Source organism: Micromesistius poutassou (genome assembly GCF_964030765.1).
Source record: "Micromesistius poutassou genome assembly, chromosome: 17".
NCBI classification, from domain to species: domain Eukaryota; kingdom Metazoa; phylum Chordata; class Actinopteri; order Gadiformes; family Gadidae; genus Micromesistius; species Micromesistius poutassou.
Genome location: NC_140287.1, coordinates 30,935 through 52,328, shown reverse-complemented (window position 1 = coordinate 52,328; position 21,394 = coordinate 30,935). Strand labels below are relative to the sequence as shown.

The 21,394-nt window shown below is 47.0% G+C and overlaps 1 pseudogene across 1 annotated transcript; it reads right to left on the bottom strand.

The window, feature by feature from the left end:
• Positions 1 to 600: 600 nt before the first annotated feature.
• On the bottom strand, positions 601 to 13,523 carry LOC311362527 (annotated as a pseudogene). Its single transcript, XR_014684202.1, has 7 exons — positions 13,120 to 13,523; positions 2,882 to 2,997; positions 2,650 to 2,801; positions 2,421 to 2,549; positions 2,149 to 2,305; positions 1,970 to 2,075; positions 601 to 1,769 (listed from the first exon to the last, which is right to left on the bottom strand). The product of XR_014684202.1 is annotated as an uncharacterized misc_RNA (transcript).
• Between the last annotated feature and the right edge of the window lie 7,871 nt (positions 13,524 to 21,394).

The window sequence follows — 21,394 nt, the reverse complement described above, 5'->3', positions numbered from 1 at the left end:
GGTGCAGATGCAGATTCTGTGGTAACGGGTGATTTGTGATTTAATGATGCCTCTAAATGTATGTTTTGGGTGGTAACTGTGTTTGTGAAGGAGTGAGTGTGTGTCCGTGGGTTTGAAGTAGACCCTGGTGGTGAGTGTTTTGTGTGTGAGGTCTGGGTGGGGTTCTAATGTGACTCTGGTGTCCAGAAAATGTACTTGTGTTGTGTCTATTGTGTATTTTACTTTAATTGTGTCGTGGTGGGTGTTGAGTGTGTGGATAAATTGGGGGAAGAGTGTGATGTCGTGTGTCCATGCCCCTATATTGTCGTCAAGAAATCTGTAAAAAAAGAGTGGTTTGTGTGTGCATTTGTGAAGTGCTCCCCGCTCCCACTCGCTCATGTAGATATTGGCGTATGAAGGTGCAAATCTTTGGCCCATGGCGGTTCCCTGGATTTGTAAATATTCTTTCCCATCGAAGGTGAAGTTGTTGGTTGTGAGGCAGATGTGTAAGAGTTGTAGGAGATGGGTATCGGGTCTGAGTGGGTCTGGGTTATTGTTGAAGGTTGTCTTTATTGAATCTATGCCTAAAGTGAGGTCTATATTTGTGTATAAGCTGGTAACTGGGGTGGATGGTGGAGAGTGGGTTGAGGTGGTGTTCAAGGTAGTGTGCGATGTGGTGCTGTTGCAGTCAGAGACTATTGGTCTGCCGGGAGGGACCTCGAAGGGAACTGTCCAAGTATCTGGATCCTTGTGTATTTTCGGTAGAAGGTAGAATTTGCGTGGTCTGGGGTTGTCCGGTCCAAAGAGAAAGTTGCGTTGTTTTGCAGTGATGAATTTCTGGGTGTAGAGTGAATTGATTATGTGTCTGAGTTTAATTTGTGTTGTGGGTTGGATGTTGGAGGGAATGGGTTGGTAGTGTGATGTGTTGGTGAGTTGTCGGTTGGCTTCAAATAGGTATTGGTGGGTGTCGAGTATAACAATCTTGGATCCTTTGTCGGCCGGTTTGATGATTATGTGTGGGTGTGATTTGAGTTGATGAATTGCTTGTCTCTGTTGTGCGGTGATGTTGTCCGGGGTGTCTTGGGTGGGTTGTAGGTGATAGAATGAGTCCAGGTCTGACTTGATAAGTTGGGTGATGTGTGGGTGACGGTGTGCAGATGGTGGTTGCCAGTGAGAGGGTTGTGTAAATGGGGTGAAGTTGGTATATGGCGTGTAATGGAAGTGGTCGAGTAATATGAGTCGTCTGTGATACTTGGACAGGTCCCTCCGAAGCTCCTCCCGGTCTATTGTGGTGGGGCGGGGAATTAATGTGAGGCCTTTTTCTAAAAGTGTGGTCTGTGCTGTTGTGAGGGTGAGGGATTTGGATAGATTGAGGATGTTGGAGGGGGCTGTGTGTATGTGTCTAATTCTATCTGCTGTGGGAGGTTGCGGGGAAGGGGGAGTGGATATGTCGTGTCTGTGTGTGGTGGTGGTGGAGGGTGGTGTAGTGGAAGTGTCCTGTGTGAGGTTATGTGTTAATGGAAATTCAACTGTGTGCACCAGTGGGCGAGGATGTGTTGTGCTGTGTTTGGTGTCCAGTGTCCTTCTTAAGCCAAACCTAGTGGTGCTCACAGCTACCCCCAACTTAACACAACAATCCCTGTAGGACCCACATCCTGTTTTCAATGTGGTGAAACAGGTAGAAGCTGTCGGGTAGGTGGCATCCCAGTCAACACTGACGTACAGCTCGTCCGGCAGCACCGCCCAACCCGTCCAAAACTCAGTAAGCTGCTGCAGTTCGGAGGAAGAAGGAACAGACAACAAAAAACAAAAAACACATGGTGTGTGTGTGTGTGTGTGTGTGTGTGTGTGTGTGTGTGTGTGTGTGTGTGTGTGTGTGTGTGTGTGTGTGTGTGTGTGTGTGTGTGTGAATAAGTGAGAGTGAGTGAATAATTGAGAGTGAGTGAATAATTTAGAGTGAGTGAGAGCGCTGCAGCTATACATTTCTCACCTAAGCTGATGTACTGCCGCAAGTGAGCAACCACACTGCAGTAATCATCAATTTCTTCCACTTCATCACTGTCTGGTTCTGGCCACACAATTCGTTCTATTATCATCTGAAAGAGAACATGAATTATAAAAACACGACCATGCAAGCCCTGTACGTGGTCTGTAGGCCCGACAGGTTACCTCTGGCTCCAGCTCTGCCTCTGCAGATCTGGGGAACAAGGCAGATGCCAGTTCAGGCCGTTCTTTTATTTTATTTTTATTTTATTTTTTTCAGGACGCGAGTGTCCTTCAGCCCTTGTCGCAACTGCACCATTTGCCTCTCACGTCTGACAATTACCTTTAGAAAGGAGATGGCACCAGAAACAATATTTAGCAGCATACTGTATCCAAGAACACATTTACTGTACATGTAAATAGCTTTCTTATTTTTTATTTAATTTGATTGGGCATACCCCATGATGGAGGATTTGTTGTGACAACAACCTCCTGTTGTTCTCTGTAAGAGTGGGCAGGTCCCAGCTGAGGGCCAAGTTGTTCACCTGGTCTACATTTTCGGGGGTCAGGACAGTCTGGCTTTCAAGCTGTTAGAAAGCATTTGTAATTGAATACAACACTGGTCAACAATTAGATGACACATGGGCAGATGAAAAGAGGCAGCACAAATTGAATTGTTACACTTACAAGGCTGACAATCTCCACAATGTCCAAATCTGGACAATCTTCTAACTGCAAGATTATGGCCCCCATGTCCTTGCTGGCCAGCAGAGGGAAAAGGCACTGGCAATTCACAGGTTGTACAATGGTGATGTCTCTGTTCACTGTATTGCACATGGCTGGAAAAAGGAAGTCCATAAGGCATTTTGTCAGGTCTGTTGTGTAGTAAAATTGTCCAATTGTTTGGATGACTACCTACATTTCAGTCATCAATGTGGTCTTCTGGATTCTGGCCATGTCAATCGCTTGACCACAGAACACACACTGCACCTCACACTGTGTGTATGCTCCGGGCTCCTCTGTCTGGGAGATGGTCTGGAAAGACAAAATGAAGTGAGGCAAGGCAACTTTATTTATATAGCACTTTTCATACACAAGGCAGACTCAAAGTGCTTCACATAAAGATTGTCATACAATAAAATAAAATAATAGATAAGTAAAAAGTAAAATAGATAGAAAATAAAGGCAAAGTTTAAAAAAACATTTTAGAAAGGCAGAGTTTAAAAAATGCATTTTAGAAAGTGAGAAAATAAAGGCAAAGTTACTAATAAAATAAAAAAAAATAGAAGCATTGTAGATTTAAGATTTAGCAGAAAGCTAAAGCAAACATAAAAGTCTTCGGTCTTGTTTTAAAAGCTGTAAGAGTTGGGGCAAGTCTTAAATCCTCAGGGAGTTTATTCCAGCTATTTGTTGCATAGTAACTAAAACCTGCTTCCCCATGTTTCGTGTTGACTCTGGGGATAATTAACAGATTGGTCTCAGAGGATCTTAGTGGCCTAGAAGGCTTATGTAGTGGAAGCATATCAGTTAAATATTTAGGGATTTATAGGTTAGCAACATGATTTTAAAATCAATTCTCTGACATACAGGGAGCCAATGTAATGATTTAAGAATTGGTGTAATATGTTAAGAAAAAATTGAAAAGAAAGAAAAGAAATAGAGTTCTGTCAGCTGGTGTGGATCAGCTGATGTGGGCTGGCTTTGGCATACTAACAGCTGATATGGTGGGCTACAATTTCATTTACAAACCAACTTCTAGAGAATTCAAACTCTGTTGCAGCAGAGACCTTAGTGTAAAAGGGAACTACATACTACTCTACATTAACAGCAGGAATTTACAACAAATACAGAGATTAGGTGCAAGATTAACCACTTGATTAGAGGAGATAGTATGGCAAAGGAAAAGGAAGGGAGAGTAAATGGCTACATTAACTACATGGCCTTCCAGCACTAATGCAGAATGCTCAATTTTACATACAGCACATGATGGATAGAATGATATAGATATCATTCTATCCATCTAATCTAATGATATAGATATAGATATGATATAGACCAGCCACACTCAAATGGCGGCCCGCGGGCCTTTTTAGGCCCATTGGGCATTTTTTTCTGGCCCACGAGCTGTTTTGAAAAGTTTTGTATTTTTTATTATGATTATTATTTTTTTTTTTTCAATCGCGCTGTCCGCTCTTATTTTGAAATCGCGCACCGCGATCTCAAGACGAGGCTGGGGATTGCCTCCATGGTAACGATAAACAGATAAACTCGAGATAGTAGTCACTCGCTCAGCAGCAGCAACACGTTTACCGACCGGAGCAATAATGGCATGCTCGAAATTTGCCCCAAAAAGAAAACTGGACAGCGAAAACCGCCAGTTCCAGCCAGAATGGACAGAAAGGTTTGCGTTCTTTCTACCACCGTCCAGCACTCGCCCTCTGTGCTTAATATGCCAAGAAACTGTCGCGGCAATAAAAATGTGCAATGTGAAACGACACTATGAAAAAAAACACAAGCATTTTGAAGAGACATATCCGCAAAACTCCGAGATCAGAACAACGAAATTAAATGCTCTTAAAGCATCATATCAAACATCCAACCGAATCCTCCACACTTCTTTGACAAAACAGCAAAAGGCAACACAATGCTCCCTCAGAGTAGCGTGGGTTTTGGCGAAGCACATGAAGCCATTCACGGATTCAGAGGTAATGAAAGAATGCATGATTGGTGTGATGGACACGTTGCTTGAAGGCAAAGAAAAAGAGGAAATGAAAGCCAAAATTCAACAAATCCCACTGTCTGACTCCACAGCATGCCGACGTTCCGAAATGTTGGCTGATGATGTTGCAAAGCAGCTGTGTGATGGAATAAAAAATGCAGAGTGCATTTCCCTAGCTGTGGATGAATCCACTGACACTACTGATAATGCTAAGTTGATGGTGTTTGTGAGATACTTTGATGAGTCAAAAAGGGAGTTTATTGAAGATGTGCTGGGCATGGCAAACCTTTCTGGGCAGACGAGGGGTGAAGACATTTACAATGCAATAATGGGAGTGCTGAATGAAAAAGGAATTGATGTGAAGAAAATTGTGTCAGTGGCTACTGATGGAGCGCCATCTATGATAGGCAGAGAGAAGGGACTAGTTCAGCGCCTGAAGCTTCTTCACCCTCAACTCATATCATACCACTGTATAATTCACCAGTCCATCCTTTGTGCAAGTCTTGGAGAAATCTACGCTGAAGTCATGAACACAATGAAGAAGCTGGTGAATTTCTTGAGAGCATCATCTGCACTACAGCATCGCTTGCTGCGGTCATTCCTATCTGAGGTCAATGCTGAATTTGATGACTTGCTTTTGCACAACAACGTCAGATGGCTGAGCAAGGGCAAGGTCCTGGAGTGGTTTTGGGCCATTAGGAATGAACTACAACTATTTCTGTCACAACAAAAAAGTGCAAAAGCAAAACTGTTCATGGATTTCCTGCGCAATCCAGAAAAGATGGAAGCTGTGGCATTTTTGACTGACATGACATCTCACATGAATGACCTGAATCTGAAGCTCCAAGGGAAGGACAACACTGTGTGTGAGCTGATATCAGCAGTGCGGGCATTCCAGAGGAAACTAGAGGTCTACAAGGGTGACTTACAGGTAGGCTGTTAAACATTGTCTGCCACACACATCTTCATTTCATTTTTATTTTATAAAATGTCATGCCCTTTTAAAATAATAACAATAACACTACTACTAATTACTATTACTACTACCACTACTACTACTACTACTACTACTACTACTACTACTAATAATAATAATAATAATAATAATAATAATAATAATAATAATAATAATCATAATCATGGTCCTAATAACAATCATTTGAAATGCCAATAATAATGACTATTTTTTATTGTTATGTACAGGAGGAATTGCTCCATTTCCCCAAACTTTTGGAGCAGACCAAAGAAAAAGAAGCTCAACTGCAACATATTCCATTCCTGGAGAAGATGATTGAGAATTTCAAAGCAAGATTTGATGACTTCAATCTTGGGACACAAATCCTTCTATGCATCGGAAACCCATTTCTGGTAAGAAATGTGAGCAAGTTCTCCTCAGAGGCAAACCAGATCTTTCCATGGATGCCAGCTGCTGAATTGCAAAGTCAGCTCATTGACCTGCAGGAGAACGTGGCACTGAGAGAGACTCAGTGTGACGTCATCACCTTCTGGTCAAAAATGGTAACTACAGCCAACTTCCCTCTGCTGCAGAAGATGGCAATTCACATCCTGACAATGTTCGGGTCAACCTACCGCTGCGAATCTGCGTTCTCAACCATGAACATTGTTAAAAATCAGTACCGCAGTCGACTCACAAACGAGCATGTGCATCAGTGTGTCTGCCTGGCCATCACACCATTTCAGCCAAGGTTCCAAACATTGGCCAAAGACACAAGAGGCCATTTCTCACATTAAGCTGAGAAAGGTGAAATAGTTCTTGACACAGCGATGCATGTTAAACAAAGCACAAGAAATGGGCTGCCTGAATAATTTTTGTTTTGGATCTTGAACAGGGTTATGCTTGGTTTTATTTAGTTATTCATTTTAATTTATGCCCAAATGCAAATTTTGTTTTGAATAAAAAGGAAATGTTATGTTATAAATGTTATACATACGTTATGTTATATTGTTATGATATGTTATCATACACAGCCCCAATAAATGGCCCCTTGAGTCATTGAAAAAAAAATTGTGGCCCCTCATCATTTCTATTTGAGTACCCCTGATATAGACAATCATGCAAAGCAATTACATTACAGTCTTCATAAACAAAATATTGTTACCTCAACATCAATATCCCTTTGAAGGGGCCTGGCATACATAATTGCCTGCCTGATATTTGCAGTACTACATAAGTAGTGTGGCGTGTACTGTTATGATATTTTAGTCCAGGAAAGGCCGCCGAGACAGGATCGGTTTTAACTCACTTTATTTGGTTAAGGTTTTGGTCTATTGTCTATCGTCTATGAAACAAAAGGAGAGGGATGGTATATAACACGCACGGACCGTCTCTAAGCTTGATATCTAGGATACGCCGCCTAAGAGATTCTGATTCTAAGATGGCGGAGTCCGAGTTAAATAGGCAGGTAGAGGTGGGCGTGTTCTGTGGCTTTAAAAGCCCGCCCCCTTCATCTATGCATGATCAACTGCTGCCCCCTTGTGGCTATGCGCAAGTGTTACAGCTTATGTTATATGTACTCAGTACTGTGGCTATGGGAGAATATTATGGCTGAAATATGTTACAGTACCCTTCCATAGGACAGTCGATGGGGAAGGATAGTCTCTTCCCAAGTGGCCATATATATATTGGCATAAGCCGGGGCAAAACGTTTGCCCATTGCTGTGCCCTTGATTTGTAGGTAATATTGTTTATTGAACTCAAAGTCATTCCTTGTCAAGCTGTTAGCAGTTGGAGGATGAATTGGTCAGGACGGGATGGGTCCGGATATCTGTCCATTAACATTTTTACAGCCCTTAGTCCCATTTGGGTGTCAATGTTTGTGTACAGACTTTCCACATCCATAGAGAAAATGAGTGACGGCTCTTGTATCGTCATGGATTTAACTTTTCCAATAAAGTCGTAGGTGTCTTTAAGGTAGCTGTTGTGGAGGGTAGAAAGAGGTTTAAGATAGTAGTCCAAGAATTCAGCTATTTGGTAGCTCTCACTGCCGCAGTCCGATACAATTGGCCTTCCTGGTGGCATTAGAAGGGGGACTGGCCAGGTGTCATGGGCTTTGTGGATCTTGGGGAGGAGATAAAAGATCCTTTTTCGCGACGTGTCATCCCCGAGTAGATATTTCTTTTGTTTTTTTATGATAATCTTGTTTTGGGTCATTGAATCCAGGATTTCCCGTATTTGAGTCGTCGTTTCCATGTATATAGGGGTACTAAGAGGAACATAATAGTTTGTATTATGTAACTGTTTTAAAGCCTCTGCTATATATTATTATATATTATTTTAATTCTCCTTGACCTCAGCTCAGCTTTCGATACGGTGGATCATGATATCTTGATTAGCCGTCTGAAAAATTTGGTTGGAATCAGTGATGTGGCGCTCGACTGGCTTACTTCATACCTTTCTAATAGGTCCTTCTCCGTCATGCTTGGGGACTCCTCCTCCTCTAGGGCTCCTCTTGTTTGCGGGGTCCCGCAGGGGTCCATTTTAGGACCCCTCCTATTTACAATCTACATCCTACCCCTTGGGAAAACTATTGAGAAGTATGATGTCAATTTTCATTGTTATGCTGATGATACCCAGCTGTATGTACCTTTAAAACCTGGCTGTTCTGATATGTCTCGCATAACGTCTTGTCTTGCTGACATCAAGGAATGGATGTCTAGCAACTTTTTGCAGTTGAATGACACAAAGTCAGAAGTGCTCATTGTCTCCCCTGCTGGCTCCAGCACGAGCACTGTGTTTCTCTCTTCTAGTCTGGGTGCTCTGTCCAACAGCGTTCACAAAGAGGCCCGTAACCTGGGTGTCATCTTTGATTCCGAACTCTCGTTTGATACTCAGGTTACCAAGGTGCTGCAGTCCTGTTTCGCACAGCTAAGACAGTTGACCAAAATCAAACCCTTCCTTTCCCATACTGATTTAGAAAAGGTCATCCACGCCTTCATTTTTTCCAGGCTAGATTATTGTAATGCTCTGTATTCTGGTATTAGTAAACGCAACATTCAGAGACTACAGTCTATCCAAAATGCAGCTGCCAGGTTTTTAACAGGTACCAAAAGAAGTGACCACATCACACCAGTCCTTGCTGTTCTTCACTGGTTGCCTGTGAGTTTTAGAATTGATTTTAAGATTTTACTGCTTGTCTTTAAAGCCTTACACGGTCTGGCTCCTGCCTATATTGTAGACATGATGACCCCCTATGAGCCGGACCGGAGCCTGAGGTCCTCTGGTAGGGCCCTCTTACATGTTCCCAAAACCCGCTTGCTCACCAGAGGGGACCGGGCTTTCGCTGCCCGGGCCCCTCGGCTCTGGAATGCCCTGCCTGGGGATCTCAGGCAGGCAAACTCAGTGTCCTCTTTTAAATCACTTCTTAAAACTCACTTTTATCGTTTGGCCTTCTTAAACTGATTCTCTTTTACTATTGTTGTGACTCTTTTTTATTTTGTATTCCTGTATTTTAATGTTGTTTTATTGTTATGTATTTTAATATGCATCAATTGTTTTATTGTTAAGCACCTTGTAACTTTGTTTTGAAAGGTGCTCTACAAATAAAATTAAAAAAAATATATATTGGTGTCTATCCATTATCACCACCGAACTGCCTTTATCCGCCGGTTTGATGACAATCGAGGTATTGCGTTGTAATTCCGTTAGAGCTTGTTTTTCTGTGTCCGATAGGTTGTTTTTTTCGGGTATTGGTTGTATATTGCGTAATGTACTGTGGTCTTTTCGAAAAAGGGTTAAGAGGGCCTCCGGAAGGTCAGCCGAATTTGGTTCCCAGGTTGATTTGGAATGAAAAGGGGTTGGTTCTTTGATCGGTCTTCCTTCACAATAGGATTGGAGTTTTAGTCTGCGGTGGTAGCTAGAAAGATGAGCCATGAGAGATTGTCTCTGGTTGTTGACTGGTGGAGTTGGGATGAAGGAAAGGCCCTTTTGCAGCAATTTGTGGTGTCGGGGTTGGGGCATAAAAGTTTGGGATAAATTTATCACTGATTTGTCCTGTGTTATTGGTGGTCTAATAGGTGTTGGGTTCCCTGGCCTAAAAAAGACCTCCAGTGGTTCCACATGTCCCTTCCCGTGTGTCCAGTCCAATGGATATTGTCTTCTTCCGTGTGGAATTGGCTGTGGCTAAGTCTGGGGATGTGGTTGGGGGTAGCCTTGATAAGTCGATTGAGAACGTTTATGTTCGCCCTATGTGTGTTGCTAAGTCCATCGGACGCGTTGATGACCGGTAGGTGAATTAGGGCATATGGGAAGGTTGCCTTGGTTGCTAGCAATAATTTCTTAAGGGAGCTGTCCAAGAGAGAGGTGTTGCCCCGGTGTTTGTCGTTGATGCCAAATGACAGGACCACCTTTTCCACATTCTCTGATGTTGGGGTTTTGTTTTTGATAAGATGTAGGGCCTGTGAGAGATTAGCCCCAGGGAAGCAGTCAACCTGGACCCATTCGTCCAAGATAGTGGGAAGTCGTGCTATATTGGAATCCCCTATGATCAGGATTTTCCTGGTTGGGTTTAGGGCCCAATTTGTCCTCTTGTCGCCCTTATGGGGATGGTGGGTGTAATGGTCCAGTGGGGGGGAGGCCGGTAGGTCAAAATCCGAGCGGGACAGGGGTCCAGAACGGTCCGGTGGGGCATTTTCGATGGTTTGGGGGAACTGTAGAGAACGTTTAGGTTGAGGGAAATGTTTGATCGCAGTCTGGTTGGCTTTAAGACCCAAGTTTGCATTTGTGTTCTTATTTGGGTTTTTGGTCCGAGTCTGTAAAAAAAAAGTCTCTCCAAAGTCTCTCAGCTCTGCGCCGTTGAGCAGCAGACCAGAAAGGGTTGGCTTCGAGCACCGACGCGGAAAGGGCCAGCCATCCGTGCTCCACAAAATGCGCAACCAAAGGAAGGTGAGCGTCCTTTTTGCGTTTGATGTTGTGTTTGTGTTGGTGGAAACGGACACGTATGGTGTTTCCCGTTTCCCCCACATATTGGAGATTGCATGCGAGGCAACGGATGAGGTACACACAATTTTTGGTGTTGATGTCTGAGTGCCGGTCAGTGGGAAAGACATCTCCATTATTTTTGTTGTGGGCCCACGGAACGAAATTATAAAAATAGGAGCGTCTGTCCACTTTAGGCTCAACCAGGGGCCGTAGTTTGGCCCTAATTAGAAGATCCCTTATATTTTTGTTCCTACGGTAGGCCGCAATAATATTATAACCAGGAAGGTAGGTGGTGGAGTCCAGAAGACACTGGAAATTATTTCTGACACATCGGGTCAGGCGAGAGGAAGAGGTGGAGTAGGTCGTTACCAAGGGGATACGCTGTCCCTCAACGGGTGGACGCACTAATTTAAACTCCTTAAGGGAGAGACGGCGGGCCGAGCGCGAGTAACCCCTAAGGGAAAGGGCTTGAAATAGAATTTTGACAGCCGCCCAGAAGTCAGAAGTTCTGGAGCAGATGCGTTGAAACCGTAAGAGTTGCGACTTAAGGAGTCCAGCGAATGTGTGTTTGGGATGGAAGCTGTTCGCATGCAAGAGCGCATGCGTGTCAGTGGGTTTGAAGTAGACCTTGACGTCTAGAGTGAGGGACATCGCAAAGTCAGGACCTTTAAACGTGGTGGTGTCCAGGAAATCGACCGAGGAGAGGTGTTGACATGATTTAAGTGTGATAGATGGATCGTGTGTGTTGAGGATTTCTAAGAAAAGTTGGAATTCCGATTCTGAGTGTTGCCAAACGCCCCAGATGTCGTCTAGATAGCGCATGTAGGAGAGAGGTTGCAGAGGGCAGGCGGCGAGCGCAGAGGTTTCCCATTGGGCCATGAAGAGATTAGCGTAGGAGGGGGCGAATTTCTTCCCCATAGCCGTACCCTTAACCTGAAGGAAGAATTGGTCGTCAAAGAGGAAATCATTCCTAGTAAGGTTAATCTCAAGCAGGCGGAGGAGTTCGTCATCAGGGCGCGTGACGTCAGGGTTAAGATTAAAAGCATTGCGCACGGCGCGCATGCCCCCAGCAATATCAATATTGGTGTATAGGCTGTCAACGTCCATCGTAAAGAGGAAGGCGTGCGTGGGGATCCGGAGCGCACGCACCTTGGAAACGAAATCATAGGTATCCTTCACGTAGCTCGCGTGGGAGATAGACAAAGGATAAAGGTAATGATCGAGAAACTCTGCCGTGTGGTATGTCTCGCTGCTGCAGTCAGAGACGATGGGTCGTCCCGGGGGGATTTTAAAGGGCTCACTCCAGGCCACAGGCTCCTTATGTATTTTGGGCAACATGTAGAAGAGTCTGGGCCTGGGCTGGGCATCCCCTAGAAGGTAATCGCGTTGTTTGTGCGTAATGTATTTTTTTCTCCAAAGGGAGTGAATCAATTCAAAGATCATCGGAACGGTCTCAGTATATATGGGAGCCTCAAGTTTTGAGTAATAGCGTGCATCGTGCAGTTGCCTATGGCCCTCCCATATATACTGAGACCTATCCATGATGACAACAGCGCTGCCTTTATCGGCGGGCTTGATGACTATGCTTTTGTTTCCAATCAGTTGTCGGAGAGCCTCCGACTCCTCGGGGAGGAGGTTAGCGGGGGCCGGGTTGATCCTAAAGGAGTCAGCGTAGTACAGGAGGTCATCACTGATCAGACGCGTCACCTCAACCGGGACATCCTCATCTGGCGGAACCCACGACGACTTGTAAGTAAAGGGTGTTTTCTCAGACGGGGGGTGATCTCTAAAGTAAACAGCGAGTTTAACCCTACGGTGATATTGTTGCAAATCCGAGCGGACCTGTTGGTAAAGCTCACAGGGGTTTATGTCGGTCGAAGGGATGAACGTGAGTCCTTTGTCAAGAAGGGAAAACTGCGCCGCGGTCAATCGGAAAGACGGAGAGAGATTTATAACGGAGCGGCTCCCTCGAGGCGTGTCTAGGGACGCGGGAGCGCTCAGTTTAAAAACTTAACCCATTGGCCAAAGAGGAGCGCTGCCGTGTCTCGAGACCAGTGGACATTGTCCCTCTCAGTCACAAAGGACTTCTTGGGCAGAGCGGGGATGGATTCATAGCGGGTGGAGATAAAGGTATTTAATTTTGAGAGAAGCTCCTGTTCCCTGAACGGGAGCGCGCGAGAGTAATTAATCTCCGGGATGAGGATCGCTGCGCAAGGGAACGCGATGCGCGCCCATTTGACTGCGGTTTGAAGATTACCCACACAAACCCGTTCTGTTTTGTTACCCCTCTCGTTGATTCCGAACGCCAGAACCAGTTTGCGGACCTTGGGGTCGACGGCGGTCTTCGCCAGAACCGCGGAGGCATGACGAAAGGACGCGCCAGGGTAGCCGTCGATCTGAAGACCAGGTAAGCCATATTCGGCGAAGCGCGTGACATTAGAATCCCCTATAACCAGAAGCGGTTCCCTCGACTGCAAGCGCCATTCCTGGCATTTCTTACCCGTGCTGGGGTGACGGGTGGGTCTGGCGAGAGTCACAGTCGGGGTGGAGATCGGGAGGGCGGGGCCCCGCGCGTCAGCAGCCGCGTCGTTCCTCTCAGCGTTGGCCCGGGCTAACCCATGCGTGGGTGTCGAGCCGGAGGGCGGTAGAGGAAGAGAGGAAGAGGGAGTCGGAGAGATGACCCTGACCGGAACAGCAGCGGGCGTCAGGACCCCGTGCAGAGGCGCAGGTGCGGAGGATGGCGAGGAGGGTCCCGGAGCGCGCGTGGCTGCGGTGCGTCTGCGGAGGCGGCAGGACGCGAGCCTGGTCCTGCGGGCCAGCGGTGTGTCGCTCCGAGGGGGTCCCGGGACTGCAAGTCGTGGAGGAGAGGGGGTGGGGGGCACAGAAGACGAAGAGGAGGGAGGGGGGGAGGCTGGGGGGATGGGGGGGCACAGAGGCGGAGAAGACGGGGAAGAGGAGAAGGCCAACGAGAGGGTGGGTGACGGCAGCCTGGAACGCCGGTCAGCAGGCCACGCCCCCATGTTGAGGTCAACCGGACCGGGCCCAGGGGTCCGGAAGCCGGGGGCAGGCGGGGGAGAAGAGGAGAAGGCCAACGAGAAGGTGGGTGACGGCAGCCTGGAAGGCCGGTCAGCAGGCCACGCCCCCATGTTGAGGTCAATCGGACCGGGCCCAGGGGTCCGGAAGCCGGGGGCAGGCGGCGGCGATGCCTCAGGTGGGTTGAAGCGCGGCAGCGCAGCGCCAGGCGCGATGTCCGGGAACAGCTGGACCAGTCGAACCGGGGTGTCCAATGTGTCTCGGAGGCGAGCGCGCAGCGCCTCCACCGTCTCCGGGCGCAGGCGTTCTCCGAAATGACGTTGAGCCCAGGCCAACGCCACAACGAAGTTGGGGCGCCAGATGGGGTCTGACAACAGGAGGAGCGCACTAACCTTCTCCTCTAAGGCAGCCTTGTAGTGGTCGCGGAGCACCAGCATCGTGGTGTGCTCCCAGTTGCGTGCGTTGCCTTCTATGAGTTGCGCGGTAGCAGCGTTGGGGACCGCAGGGCGTATGGAGACCCTCAAATTCTCCGCGAGCCTGGCGACAACGGGCAGGGGCTCAGGACCCACGCAGTTGGCGAGGTGGTGAGAGGCCTTCAAGGCCGCCAGGATCAGCCTGTTCTTGCGCCTGAAGTCCGGATCGTCGGAGAGTTGAGCGGCAGGGGCGCGCGCGCGCGGCGCTTGACTGGGTGGAGGCGGACGCGCAGACCCAGTGCGCGCCGCGTTAGCCACCGGAAGTTCCGGACGTCGTGGAGGTCGGGGCCGGTCTCGGGGTCGCTGGTCAGGACGTGGGGGTGGAGGCCTCACCTGTGGCTGTGCTCTCCGGGGTCCGGCGGGGGGGCCCGGGGCCCAGGCAGGGCGGCGAGGAGCCCGACGCGCTTCAGGCGCGTGGCGCTGGGGAGGCCTCTGCATCGCCCGGTGAGGAGGTGAGTAGGCATACCGGCGAGGAGGCGAGTAGGCCGGTCGGCGAGGAGGCGAGTGGGCCGGTCTGCGGGGAGGCGAGTAGGCTGGTCGGTGGGGAGGCGCGTAGACCGGTCTGTAGGTCTCAGACCAGGATCCGTGGTAGTGGTGGCGAGCAGGCCCGTGGGGAGACCAGTACCTTACGGGCCTGGCGTATTGCTCACTTCGCCCTGGAGACGAGTGGCGCGGGACCCAGAGGCGTTCATGCCCGTCATCACGTCGGCGGAAACGATCCTCCGGGACAGGTGGCGCCCACGTGGAAAGGCTCATTAACGGAGGAGGCTGGGTGGGTCCACGAGGAGACCGTCTTCTACGGCCCCTTTGGACCAGGGTCCACTCACCATCGGCTGGGTGGTAGTCGGGATGCATTGTTCTCCTCTAGCAGTGTAGGAGCTTGAACGATAGCGGAACGAAACTATGCTAAACTGTAGGTTTTTAAATAAGACAAGTGTGATCCAGCCAATATCCGTTTTTATTTCAGGAAATTTGGCTGCTGTAGGCTAGTACAACGTTTCGTCAATTGATGACTTCATCAGGTACATTTTAAATAGCAATAGAGACAGACCGTATGATCGAGAATCCTATCAAGCCGAGGTAACTAAGCACGAATAAGACAGCACAGAAACAAATACTTTTATAGACAGTTACAGTAGAGGGAAGGGACATTTAACATCTGGGGCAGAGGTGTCCAATGGGGGGGCCATACAACACAACAAATTTGAAGTTTGGGGTGGAAAGCCAATCGGGGGGTCAGATGAAGAACCAATTGGAGGTCAGGGGAATAAGATTTGAATTGGGCCAATAGAGAGGTCAGATTTTCAAATGTAAATGTGCCTAATGCAACAATGTATATAAATATATATATGGTTGTATCTCCCAGTCACCAGCAGGTGGAGTGAGAGGGACCACGGTGCCTGCACCTTCTGGAGGCGCCAGTAGTGGTCGCTGGTTGTCCCCAGACCGGGTGGCGTTGGAAGGACAGCTCGCGACAGAATCAAAAATAAAAATAAAAACATAATACAATGACGCCGTTGCATTTAATTATTACAGTAGAGGACAAAAAACAAACAGCCGAAAAGAATTAAAGCATAAAAAAATATCCGGAACGTGCCCCAAATATTATATTGAAATCATACGTTCCATCAAGCAACCAGGAGATGGAGCCAGAGAGCCGTGGTGGGGGATCCAAGATGGCGGCCCCCATGGGCAGAAACGTAATCATATTAATTAAATCAGGGCGGTATTAAGGGTGACAGAAATTCAAATGCGTAGCGATAATTAGTAAAGGCAGAACACGAAACAAACCCACGGAAAACCAAACACAAAGGGTTACCATCCGAGCCGAGAACTTAAAAAGAGTACGGGCCAAAATGGCCCCAGAGTGTCCTAGCTCCACGCGGCCACTAGGTGTCGCCAAATAGGTCCAGATCAAATGTTTTTTATATAATGGTGGGTTAAATCAAACAAACCTCCGGGTTTGGAGGGTACATTAAAGCACCTTTCAGGTGCGTAGGGGATGGGGAATAAATAAAGGAATGGCAGGGAAGGGGGGGCCCATAGGACATCAATTGAATAAATACCAAGGGTGCAATTGGAAACCAAATTAAACCGCATTATTTATATGAAAAACAAAAAAGAGTAGGGGGACGAAGGGGGCCTGGGGCTGGAGCATGGGGGCAGAATAAATAGACACAAACATGGTAAGAAAAAAAATTAAATAAAGGGGGATCCTTTGTGGGGGGCCGGGGGCTGGGTTGGAAGTCGTGTAAGGGGGTCTTAGTGGGGTAGGAAAGGGAAAGGTTGGGGTTAGGTTCAGGGGTGGGAGAGGATAGGTTTAGTGTTAGGGAGTGGGGGTAGGGGTTGGGGTTAGGGTTAGGGGTTAGGGTTAGGGCAGGGGGTGGTAGAGGTTAGGGTTAGGGCCAGAGAGGATGGGGTTGGGGTTAGGGTCTGGTGAGGGAGGGGGTTATGGTTAGGGTGGGGGGTGGGAGAGGTTAGGGTTAGGGCCAGAGAGGTTGGGGTTAGGGTTAGGGTTAGGGTTAGGTGAGAGGAGGGAGTAGGTTAGGGTTAGAGTGAGGGTGAGGGTTAGGGTTAGGTGAGAGGAGGGAGTAGGTTAGGGTTAGGTGAGAGGAGGGAGTAGGTTAAGGTTAGGTGAGAGGAGGGAGTAGGTTAGGGTTAGGTGAGAGGAGGGAGTAGGTTAGGGTTAGGTGAGAGGAGGGAGTAGGTTAGGGTTAGGTGAGAGGAGGGAGTAGGTTAGGGTTAGGTGAGAGAGGAGGGAGTAGGTTAGGGTTAGGTGAGAGGAGGGAGTAGGTTAGGGTTAGGTGAGAGGAGGGAGTAGGTTAGGGTTAGGTGAGAGGAGGGAGTAGGTTAGGGTTAGGTGAGAGAGGAGGGAGTAGGTTAGGGTTAGGTGAGAGGAGGGAGTAGGTTAGGGTTAGGTGAGAGAGGAGGGAGTAGGTTAGGGTTAGGGTTAGGGTTAGGGTTAGTGGTTAGGGTTAGGGTTAGGTAGTTAAGAGTTATCTCGATGACCCCCCCCACCTCGTCCGACGACTGGGTAGTTGAATAGGGGATCAAAGGAAATGCACGCGCCAACTCAGTCATCCGCAGCTCTCTTTTCCCATATTACCAGGAACAGAGTAAGATGAAATGGTTTGTCTTGTTATGAATGCATACTGCTTTTGAATTATAGACTTGAAAGAAAGTTTATTTCATTCTAAGGTATGAAAGTCAATCAGAGTTTTGCGTCTGGTTTGGTTGGAAGTAAGATTATTACGTTCTGTTATCTAGCTTAAGGTTGAAGGGCCCCTCATTTTGTTAGGTAGTTAAGAGTTATCTCGATGACCCCCCCCACCTCGTCCGACGACTGGGTAGTTGAATAGGGTTAGGGTTAGGGTTAGAGGTTAGGGTTAGGGTTAGGGTTAGGGTTAGGTAGGAGAGCGGTGTGGTACATGGGTTAGGGTTAGGGTTAGGGTTAGGTATATTTCTTTATCCCATAGATCTCCCCACGTTGTCCGACGACTTCGCAGTTATACAGAGATCTAAGGCAAGGCACTGGCCGGCGCATGTTACTCATGGACTCTTTGGCCACATGTACTTTGACCCAATAATAATAAATAGTTAGAAAAAAACTTTTGTTTACCAGTTTGGAATCAAAAAATTGAAATGCTTATCGTATTCTAGTTGGAATTTGTAAAGGTTTTTATTTTGCTGGTTGAAGTCCTAAGGCTGAAGGGCTTTTTGTTTTGTTCTGTTTTTATGTACTTTTTCTGAAAAATCTGTTGAAGAATTGCAGGACACGTCATCAGTTATGTACCACGGGATCATCGAGCGTTTCGGCCATTACCACAAGACACTCTCACCCGAGGAAGGCCCCCCGAGGTCGATCAACTCCCGGGTCATGTCCCACAATCATCAACAACTTTTTCTTAACTTTATGTATTGTCTTTACCATAGCAAGTTAAGGGTTAAGGTTAGGTATGAGGGCTAGAGGTTATGGTAAGTGGTTAAGGTTAGGGACTAAGGCTAAAGGTTATGGTTAGGATAAAGATATAGATAATGGTTAAGGTTAGGGTTAGAGGTTATGGTTAGTGGTTATGGTTAGGGATTAAGGCTAAAGGTTATGGTTAGGGATTAAGGCTAAAGGTTATGGTTAGGATAAAGATATAGGTTATGGTTATGGTTAGGGTTAGAAACTTATGTTAAACTTAGGTTTAAGATTAAGGTAGCGGGTCGGGATAAGGTTAAATCTCTTACCACCTGATCAGCACAAACCAGTTGTTAACACCGCTAGGTAGCTCTGGTTTGGCCAGGCAGGGCTGAGATTCTGGGTCCATCCAGGGATCTGGTTTGGTTCTGGTTTGGCAGGGCTGAGCATCTGGGTGTATCCACGAGTAGACTCCTCCCGTTTCCACTCCAGAACACCCCAGAGAAAGCAAGAATTGCTATAAAAACAATTGCTCCAATAAAGCAACAACTGTTCTAAAAAGCAACAATTGCTCTAAAAAACAATCCTGTACTCCATACACCGCTCAGTCCCAGGTATTGTTAATAGGTTTTTCCTTTAACAAGATACTTACCTGACAATAGAGTGGTCTATCGTCATCGCCGTCATTGATTTTCTGTTATTTTTCTGTTCACCCCATTAAAACGAATGACGTTTTAAACAATGGTGTACTTTTATCGCCACAATTCTTTTAGAGATCGCAGTTGAAACATACATAGTTGAATGCAGCAGAGCGAGGCGATTATTTTGATATATAATACATGTCTGTTTGGGTAAGTTATGAGGGAGTTATAATCCAAAGTTTCATATAAACGTCACAGGTGCATTATGGGTAATTTAGACGCTAATTGAGTTTGTCATTTTGCTGTACTTTTCTACAAAGAACTGATCAAAGAGGCTGGTCTGGGCCAGGATTGGAGTTAGGGAGGCTGAGAAGGGTTAGAGAGAGAGAGAGAGAGAGAGAGAGAGAGAGAGAGAGAGAGAGAGAGAGAGAGAGAGAGAGAGTTAGAGAGAGAGTTAGAGAGAGAGTTAGAGAGTTAGAGAGAGTGGGAAGGGTCCCAGTAGAGGTCAGGGAGAGAGAGAGAGAGAGAGAGAGAGAGAGAGAGAGAGAGAGAGAGAGAGAGTTAGAGAGAGTTAGAGAGAGTGGGAAGGGTCCCAGTAGAGGTCAGGGAGAGAGAGAGAGAGAGAGAGAGAGAGAGAGAGAGAGAGAGAGAGTGAGAGAGTGAGAGAGTTAGAGAGAGTTAGAGAGAGTGAGAGAGAGTGAGAGAGTTAGAGAGAGAGAGTTAGAGAGAGAGTTAGAGAGAGAGTTAGAGAGTTAGAGAGAGTGGGAAGGGTCCCAGTAGAGGTCAGGGAGAGAGAGAGAGAGAGAGAGAGAGAGAGAGAGAGAGAGAGAGAGATAGAAAGAGAGAGTTAGAGAGAGTTAGAGAGAGTGGGAAGGGTCCCAGTAGAGGTCAGGGAGAGAGAGAGAGAGAGAGAGAGAGAGAGAGAGAGTTAGAGAGAGAGTTAGAGAGAGTGAGAGAGTTAGAGAGAGATAGAGAGAGAGAGTTAGAGAGAGAGAGTTAGAGAGAGTTAGAGAGAGAGTTAGAGAGAGTTAGAGAGAGTTAGAGAGAGTGGGAAGGGTCCCAGTAGAGGTCAGGGAGAGAGAGAGAGAGAGAGTTAGAGAGAGAGAGTTAGAGAGAGTGAGAGAGAGAGAGAGAGAGTTAGAGAGAGAGAGTTAGAGAGAGAGAGTTAGAGAGTGAGAGAGTTAGAGAGAGATAGAGAGAGATAGAGAGAGAGAGTTAGAGAGAGATAGAGTTAGAGAGAGAGAGTTAGAGAGAGAGTTAGAGAGAGTTAGAGAGAGAGTTAGAGAGAGTGGGAAGGGTCCCAGTAGAGGTCAGGGAGAGTGGGTAGGGTCCCAGTAGAGGTCAGGGAGAGTGGGAAGGGTCAGAGATAAAGAGACGTGCGGTGGTTACCGCGCCATTCTCCCCTGCCGGACTAGGCATACTCTGACCTCCTATCCACCTCTCAATCCCTGGAGAGGGCAGAGAGGTGAGAGGGAGGTTGAAGGGTTAGGGTTAGAGAGAGTGGGGAGGGTCCCAGTAGAGGTCAGGGAGAGTGGGAGGGGTCAGAGATAAAGAGACGTGCGGTGGTTACCGCGCCATTCTCCCCTGCCGGACTAGGCATACTCTGACCTCCTATCCACCTCTCAATCCCTGGAGAGGGCAGAGAGGTGAGAGGGAGGTTGAAGGGTTAGGGTTAGAGAGAGTGATCCGATGTTTTAAGGTTGAACGGTTTAAAGGTGAAACATTTGTTTCTCATTAATTTAAAAGAGATTGATTAAATTGGTAGGGTCAAAGACAACTAAGGCTCAAAAAAGACCAGTTCATCCGAAGGCTCTGGCTGGGTTAGGTATATTTCTTTATCCCATAGATCTCCCCACGTTGTCCGACGACTTCGCAGTTATACAGAGATCTAAGGCAAGGCACTGGCCGGCGCATGTTACTCATGGACTCTTTGGCCACATGTACTTTGACCCAATAATAATAAATAGTTAGAAAAAAACTTTTGTTTACCAGTTTGGAATCAAAAAATTGAAATGCTTATCGTATTCTAGTTGGAATTTGTAAAGGTTTTTATTTTGCTGGTTGAAGTCCTAAGGCTGAAGGGCTTTTTGTTTTGTTCTGTTTTTATGTACTTTTTCTGAAAAATCTGTTGAAGAATTGCAGGACACGTCATCAGTTATGTACCACGGGATCATCGAGCGTTTCGGCCATTACCACAAGACACTCTCACCCGAGGAAGGCCCCCCGAGGTCGATCAACTCCCGGGTCATGTCCCACAATCATCAACAACTTTTTCTTAACTTTATGTATTGTCTTTACCATAGCAAGTTAAGGGTTAAGGTTAGGTATGAGGGCTAGAGGTTATGGTAAGTGGTTAAGGTTAGGGACTAAGGCTAAAGGTTATGGTTAGGATAAAGATATAGATAATGGTTAAGGTTAGGCGTTAGAGGTTATGGTTAGTGGTTATGGTTAGGGATTAAGGCTAAAGGTTATGGTTAGGGATTAAGGCTAAAGGTTATGGTTAGGATAAAGATATAGGTTATGGTTATGGTTAGGGTTAGAAACTTATGTTAAACTTAGGTTTAAGATTAAGGTAGCGGGTCGGGATAAGGTTAAATCTCTTACCACCTGATCAGCACAAACCAGTTGTTAACACCGCTAGGTAGCTCTGGTTTGGCCAGGCAGGGCTGAGATTCTGGGTCCATCCAGGGATCTGGTTTGGTTCTGGTTTGGCAGGGCTGAGCA